This window comes from Sceloporus occidentalis, unplaced genomic scaffold (genome assembly GCF_023333645.1).
Source record: "Sceloporus occidentalis isolate IW3139 unplaced genomic scaffold, rSceOcc1.0.p SCAF_2, whole genome shotgun sequence".
Classification (NCBI taxonomy): Eukaryota; Metazoa; Chordata; class Lepidosauria; order Squamata; family Phrynosomatidae; genus Sceloporus; species Sceloporus occidentalis.
The window spans coordinates 198,978,873-198,987,196 of record NW_028316982.1 but is presented as its reverse complement, the minus strand read 5'-3'; the positions used below and the strand labels follow the sequence as shown (position 1 = coordinate 198,987,196).

The following is an 8,324-nucleotide window of genomic DNA, read 5'->3' as shown; positions in this document are numbered from 1 at the left end:
TTCGTTGGTTTGTAAACCATTTGCAGGTTGTGCTTCCTCACCACTTTGCCTATTCTGTCTGTGACTCCTTTGATGTATGGTAAAAATACCTTCCCTTTGGGTGGCTGCTTGTCTTCACTCCTCTGGGTTTTCCTGGGCCTGGCAGCCCTTCTGATGTCTGAATGATTTTAAAAACTGTCAGACATTCTAAACCCCAAATAAAACTAAAATCTATGAGGTTCCTTATGGCAGTGGTTTTCAACTTTCCTAATGCCGCGACACTTTAATAACTTTCATGTTGTGGTGATCGTGACCCCCCAACCATAAAATTCTTTTCATTGCTACATGCAAATGTGTTTCCGACAGTTTTAGGCAACCCCTGTGAAAGCGTCGTTGGACTCCCAAAGGGGTCCCAACCCACAGGTTGGGAACCACTGCCTTAGGGGAACATGTGTTAATTGAAGCAATTTAAACCTAGAGGCCTTATTTCTTATCCTGCCTTACCACACAAGATGGCTGTGAGAGCAATGTGTTGCTAGCTTTGAGCATGTTGAAGAAAACGGAAATGCTAGCAATGTTAATTTCACAGCTTTTAAATAAAAAACTGTTCATTTTTATACCGCTTTTCCTCGAGATCAACTCTAGTTAATCTAGTAATAATTACTCTATTCTGTATTCTGTTTTCTAAAGGGAAGATCTTTTTCATTAGGTTTGCAATTACAGTTGGCCTTTATCCATGGATTCTTTATCCATGGATTCAACTATCCATGGCTTGAAAAAATAATACTTTTTCCCCCAAAAAAGCAAACCTTGATTTTGCCATTTTATATAAGGGTCATCATTTTATTACTCATTGTATTTAATGAGACTTGAACAACCATGGATTTTGGTATCCACAAGGGGTACTGGACCCAAACCCCAGCAGATACCAGTACTGAACAGTACTATTGCAGAGCTTTCCAGTGATGTATCCTAATTGCAGAATTATAGCAGTTAAAGTGGTCAAACTGCTATAATTAACCAGTGTGTTAACTGTCCTGCCAAATTACAAAGAGAAAAGTAATTCACCTATATACGATATACCAAAATCTGGATCCCCAAATGATATCTTTATAAGACTTAGAAACGTTTTGTGTTATTTTCAGAGTCCCTCTATTTATGCAGACACACTTACACATAATCAGCATTCACAGACTGCAGAAATCACAACATTTCTGATTGCTAATTTTGCTATTATTTTATTTTATTTGGAATATGGTAGTGCATGGAAGTTACAGTGTTGGAATCCATGTTTATTTTCATCAGCAGGAAAGCATATGTGGATGTATAGTTTAAAAAGTAACTAGCTTTCTGAAGAACCCTAGAATAAAAAGACAGATTTGTGGGTCACATTTATTTTAGTAAAAACATTCTGAAAACAAAAAGGTATAACAATAATAATATGAGTGGTGTAACTTAAATGGTTTGAGACTCCAATGGCACTTGACCCATTATAACACCTATTCACCTTAATGGGACTTCCTACTAAATATAGATGTAAGATTGAGCTGTCATATGAAAACAATTTATTTCGTTCCCTGATCATTTCCAGGTACTTAAATAAGATTATCATACCACTCCTAAACAAATTTACTCAGACTTGTACCTAATATGAGATCACCTAGAAGTAAGTCCCACTGAACTTCATGTGACATACTTCTGGGGTGACATGTATAGAATTATGATCTTAGCAACCTTTGTGAAATACTGATTTCCCCTCATAACAGGATTTCCATATAATTCTAAATAAAGATGTCTCAAATGATATTTTCGATAGCTAAGAAACATGTATCTTCAAGATGGATATACTCTAGCTTGCCATACCAGAGTATATAAGAACACAATTAATTTCAGTCACTCCATGTGCTTCCCACTGGCTAAGAATAACTGTGTACATTTTGGGAAAATGAACATAACTAAATGTTTGCCTTACTATAGATATAAAACCAGAAAGCTCAAGACTTAGCAAGTATCTTTCTATGCACTAGGGAATGCATTACAAAACTTCTAATTCACAGGCAATGGTGGGACTGTTTGTACCTCTAAACTGGTGGAAGTTGCTGAGGTTCCTGAGGTTGCTGAACTGGTTTGACAAGTCCTGTAAATGAAAAGAAATGATTGAAATCTACTGTCTGATTAAAACATATCCTACTACCTTTTGGCAGACAGAAGAGGCAGAATGGCAAGTTTAACAATGACCTAAATAAAATTGAGAGTATTGCCATCATTTACTTTATTTCATTTTAATTTTGTTACACCTTTCCCTCCAAACTAGAATTCAAAGCAAGTCATATCAAGATAAGATAAACAGAAATTGAAACACCAAAAGTATCGTATTAGAACGGTAGTTAAACAAAGTATAATAGAGAGCAATTGTATTCAAAAAGTTCTAGTGCCTCACCAAATTACAAATCCCAGGAGTCTGTAGGTTGGAGCCATGACAGTTAAAGCAGGGTCAGACTGCATGAACTCTGAAGTGCAGATACACCTTATGTGTATGCAATGATATCACTAGGGTTGGTGTCAACTGATGTGGTAACTCATGGTGTCACCACCCCATTGACTTCCTCCCATGCCACACAATACAGAATCCTTAGTAATATTTTTTGTATTAATGTTTATTCATAAATTATAATTCCTGCATATCACTGAATGTAATGGTAATAGTTATGACACAAACAACTAGCAAAATTACAATGATATCTTTATATTACAATATCATACACAGAGCCCAAATGCATTTACATATACTTAGTTTTGTGTGGGTAAAGTGAATATTTGGTAAGATATCACATTTTTAAAGAATTAAAAAAATTAAAAATATTTTTTAATTTAAAAAATTGAACATTTATTTATTAAAACCTGGGGCCTCTCCTTTCTCTTCCCACTAAACCTTGCCCCACTCACACCACCTCTTCAGCATTTTAAGGGGCACAGGCAAAAGAAAATGTTTGAAGGGCAATAGTATCACCCTCCCTTAGGATGCCTCTTTGTGCAGGCTGCATCCCTTCCCACACCCCTAGTGATGCTCCTGTGTGTATGTGTCTGTCTCTGTATGCATAATACTACCTTGAGAAAGCTTTGTCCTAACAAGCAGCCCAAATGTTGGTGTGCATGGATAGGATGGATAGATAAATTGATTGACAGACAGACAGATAGACAGACACACACAAACACACCTTTTGTATCTTCAGGAAAGAAGCACCAAATCACTCCAACAATACTTGAGTCAAAACAGCATCCTCTCCGGTTGCATTCCTGAGAACTGATATATGGATATCCACAATTCACTCTGGCTTTGGGCTGCAATTTGCATTGTCCTGGGGCTGTTAAACAAATTTTTTAAAAAACCATAATTAATCTATTGTCTGAACTTTGTAAAGGAGCATAACCATGATTCTGTGTTCTAGTTACAATGTTGGAATATTTCATTATCAAATACAGGGATACTCTTCCCCATTTCTCATGATATTGGCTAACAGCAACTGACTGTGGATAAGATATTACAGTGGGCCCTCAGTGTCGCCTTGGGTTTGGTTCCAGGACCCTACATGGATACCAAAATATGTGAATGCTCAACTCCAATACAATTGCATAGTAAAATGGCATCACTTATATAAAATTTGCTTTTTGGGTGGAAATTGTGTAATATTTTTGAATCATGGTTGATTGAATCTGTGGATGCATGGATACAGAGAGCCAACTGTATCCTTTAATTTCTTGAAATTGTGCACCATCTTTTCCCATCCCAGAACATTTCTGTGACATGACATATTTTGATCCTTTCTGCTTATAGGCTGTGGGCCATAACTTGTGCTATTTTTACAGCCACTAAAAGCTTTTACATGCCATATCTGTTTTACAGATGCAGCCCACAGATCTGATCCAAAAGATGTTAGTCACATTTTTACCCCAAATCCACAAGACTTCAGCTTATCATGCATTTGTGCTATTCATTTCAATGAGAGTAGGCCCTTTCTTTGGTTTAGGGTCATACCAAGTTGTGGTTTGCTTTCATGTTTTAAATCTGTGAATGCCTTGCAGAGAAGAAATAGTTTCCCTATGAGAGCCTCTGTCCATTATTTACTGAATATTTATAATCTGGTCCATCTTTTGGGCTGATTGGCATACTAGGGAGATTTTCTTTTCAAAAGTCTCTCTGAACAGGTTTTCCTCAAGCTCAACCTGTTGGACCGAGAAGCAATTTTATGGGCCTGTACAGACAGGCCAAAATAAAGCTGCTTCGAGTCACTTTGGAGGTATGCAATTTAAATGATGCATGCATCCTAAGAGGCCAGAGGCTCTGCCAAAGCTGTGGCTTTGGCATGGCTTCTGATCTCTTAGGATGCATGCATCATTTAAACAGCATACCTCCAAAGTGACTCAAAGCAGCTTTATTTTATTTAGCCTATCTGTATGGGCCCTATATTATCTTACGGCACACTGCAGTATGGATGGGCTATGGTTGAAGGATGGTTTCTGGAAGAGCATGTTGGATAGCAGTTAATCTAGTCAGACGTCTGGTGTTTTCCAACTTTGTAGTCTTCCTCCATCCACAGCATTGTGTAATAAAATTATTGTACATTCCCTTCCATGTACTAGATGAATGGGATTGCACAGAATACTTGTTATCCAAGTGTGCATTGCTCTGTGCCTCCCACACTATGGATATCTTGCACATTCTTCCAAGCAAGTAATCTCTATGTAGAAGCTTGCTTCTATGCTTAGATCTACCTTGCACATCTAGAGTGCTGAATGATGACCATATATCAACATTATATATTTAACTTGCTTGCATTGATTCATTGCATTAGTCAGATAAAATGGATGGCTGGAATTATACCAAGTATAATCTAAATGATTCCATAGGCACAGTGCCCTCTTTAATTTGCTAGTTTATTGCTATCTTATCATACCTTCTTTATAAAGTATATTCACAAATTATTTATTTTTTTGAAGAGTAGTGAAATGTTATTTTAATTAGTCAATGTGAAATGTATAATTTTAGTTGCAGTAAGATAAATACTGCATATTACAATTTACCTGCTTAATTTACAAACCTGATTTTTTCCCCTCTGCATATATACAATTATTAAGTCAGTGTCATCTTTATATAATACTTTATATTTCCAGTCAGAGAGCCGGTATGATATATTGGTTTGAGTGTTGGACTAGGACACTAGAAACCAGGGTTTGAATCTGCTCTTACCTATGGAAACTTACTGGGTGACCTTGGGCAAATCACACTCTCTGTCTCAGGGGAGGGCAAGGGCAAATTCCCTCTGCAAACTCCTGCCAAAAACACCCTGTGATAGGTTCACCTTAGGGTCTGACCATTTATGAACTTAAGTCAGAAATGACTTGAAGGCACACAACAATAATTGCCAATCAGAATAAAACATGTTCTGCACAAGAATTTGCATCACAGGAGATTATTGCGTGACTCTTAAAACTGGTTTACTTCTATCTGGTTTAAATCTTAATTCAGGCAGCATCCTGATTTTATCAGAAGGTTTTTGCCACTGAATTTGCCGCCCAGATACAGCCTGGGTCCATCCCCACTTCCAAGAGTGCTCTGCCAGCCATTTTCTTAAGCCAGAAAACTCCCGGATCCAAAAAGAGCCGCGTGGAGCACTCCTGGAAGCAGGGATGGATCTGGGTTGTATCTGGGCAGCAAATTCAGTGGCAAAAATCTGGTAAGATCAGGATGCCGCTTGTATTAAGCTTTAAACCAGATAGTGGTAAGCCAGTTTTAAAAGCCAAGCAATATATTCCATGAGTTAATTTGGGATTTAAGTTGCACATGTTTTGAATCCATTGATTTCTACAACACATTAACTGTGGCTTCTTATGCATAATATTTGCTCTAATGTTGTTGATTGCTAGCTCTTTAGGAAGCTAAGCATGAACAAAGCATTACAATAGGCTGTACAGCAAGTACATCTTCATGCATTCGGGTGGCATCCTAATCTTATCAGGTTTTTGCCACTGAATTTGCCACCCAAAAACAGCCCCAGGTCCATCCCTGCTTCCAGAGGTGCTCCACATGGCTGAATAAAGTCTTGAAGGACAGAAAACACTATTTAATCCCCACCATCACCTTAATACTGCCTAAATACCTAAAAGACACCATATCCTGCCTGATCTTGGAAGCTAAGAAGGTGAACCCTGGTTAGTACTTGAATGGGATACTGCCAATGAATACCAGGTGCTGTAGGGTATATTTCAAAGGAAGGAACTAGCAAAACCACCTCTGAGTAATTGTTGCCTAAGAAAACCCTATGAAATTCATGAGGTTACTATAAATTGACAGGTAACTTGAAGGCAATAATCTCAGCAAAAAGACTAGCATGATATGGATGTGCATAATTTAATAGAAAGCCAGCATCCTAGACCTTTCTTAGAATATTTGCTATCTCTTTCAATTTTGACTGTGATGAGCAAGAAAAGTACCTATACAAAAGGAGTGAGATTGAATTATATTTGGAAAACCTTTCTAAAAAATCATCTAGGAAAAAGAGACTGTCCTCTTCTTCTAGGAACTGCAGATGCTAATACAGTATCTCTGTATTCACCTCTTTCAGAGCCATTTATCCTTCGTAACATCCATCACTCACTACACCAGTCTCCATTCTCCTTTCAGACTAATTTGCATGGTGAAAAACCAACAGAAAGGTGTAAGTCCATTGTGCTTAACAGATGAGCTGAAGAATCTATAAGAATGTGAGCATACCAGTGTGAATAACAAAGCAGCACAGTTTTTTCTATATGTTCTGTTCTTACCTGATGCTTTGCTACTATGCTGTGACTTTGTAATTTACAGACAGATTTTTTAAGAGCTTAGCACTGAAAGACCTGGGACTCGGCAGGCAAATCTATGAATTTTAGTTTAGTTTTTCTGATATTCATTGGGATTTAAAAAAAAAAAACTATCATATTCCTTCCATTCTAAGTGCAAAATTTAGTATATTCTGTTTTTAAAAAGGAGCTGAAATCAAATTCTCACTCATTTCCATAAACAGTTGGCCAGTATTACACTACATCCTGTCTGATCTTGGAAGCTAAGCAGGTTTAGCCCTTGTTAGTTGTTGGATGGGAGGCCACGAATGAATAACAGGTGCTGTAGGCTATATTTCAGAGAAAGAAACTGGCAAAACGGCTTCTGATTATTTTTTGCTTTTTTTTAAAAAAAAAAACCTATGAAATTAATAGGGCTGCCATAAGTGGGTAGGCAATGTGAAGGTGTATAAGCAAGTCTCACAAGTCTCTGAGGTTGCATATGCACAGCTTCAAAGCAGGGCCATAAAAGATCAAAGAGAGATGTGCATCTCAGATCCTATATAGGGGACATGCCTGGGGCATATGTTAGAAAAAATTACAATCACTCTCTTTGTAGATTTAGACACATATAATATCCTTTTACACTTCAAAGCCTATGTACACTGGTACAGCTATGGCATAACAAAGACTGGGAGAGTTATTTTTTGAAGAACAGCTTGAAGAAGTACCCAGAATCCTTGGCCACATACACAGAAGGATTCTGAGAACTGTACTCCAAAAAAGGGTAACTTTCCCATGCTCTGGTAGAAAAGGCTGCTGCATAAATGTGAAACCTCATTTTAATCAAATCACCATCCCCTAAAAGGAACAAAATAATTCCACTCACATGGTTGAAGGGCATATCCATTAGTCAGGCTGCTGAGTCCCAATATAAGGACAATAACCATTAACAAGAACTTCTTGTGTTCCATGGCAGCTTTGTGGTTGGTTCCTCTGTCCTGAATCTTCAGGTCTCAAAAATGTAAAATAAAATCTAAGCAAAAGATGTGCAGAAAATAATTTTTATACCAAACTGTTTGTTCAGTCATTTCAGATAATTTTTATCTTGGAGGCATACTGCTGTGTCCTCATGACTCCACCTGTGTTGATACTGATTAAAATTTCAACAGTCACACACCAGATACTCTATCAAGAAGAAGAAGTGATGCCATGACTGTTAAACCTAGTGGGAGGATCCTGTGGAAAAGAAAGATCAGTCACAGATTCTTTCCTCATGAATAATTCTAAACCACCCTTAAATTAATCCATGTACTGTCAATATAGCTCTTCAACAAATCATAATGTTTATCAATTCTATTTGTGGTTCACTGTTGTTTTGTCAGAGGCCTCCAGTGGTTTGAGCGTGGGCAATTAGTGGGCCTCTATACGTAGCTGAACTTCAGTTCTCAGCCTTTATCACCACTGACTAGGCAAGTTAAGGTTGATGGGAGTTACAGTCTGACACAATCTGGAGGGCCTTACTCCCC

The 8,324-nt window shown here is 37.6% G+C and overlaps 1 long non-coding RNA gene across 1 annotated transcript; it reads right to left on the bottom strand.

The window, feature by feature from the left end:
- Positions 1-1,220: 1,220 nt before the first annotated feature.
- LOC149319555 (uncharacterized) lies at positions 1,221-7,939 on the bottom strand. Its single transcript, XR_016279878.1, has 4 exons — positions 7,685-7,939; positions 3,198-3,344; positions 2,059-2,116; positions 1,221-1,339 (listed from the first exon to the last, which is right to left on the bottom strand). It is a non-coding gene; the product is annotated as an uncharacterized LOC149319555 (long non-coding RNA).
- Positions 7,940-8,324: the final 385 nt, after the last annotated feature.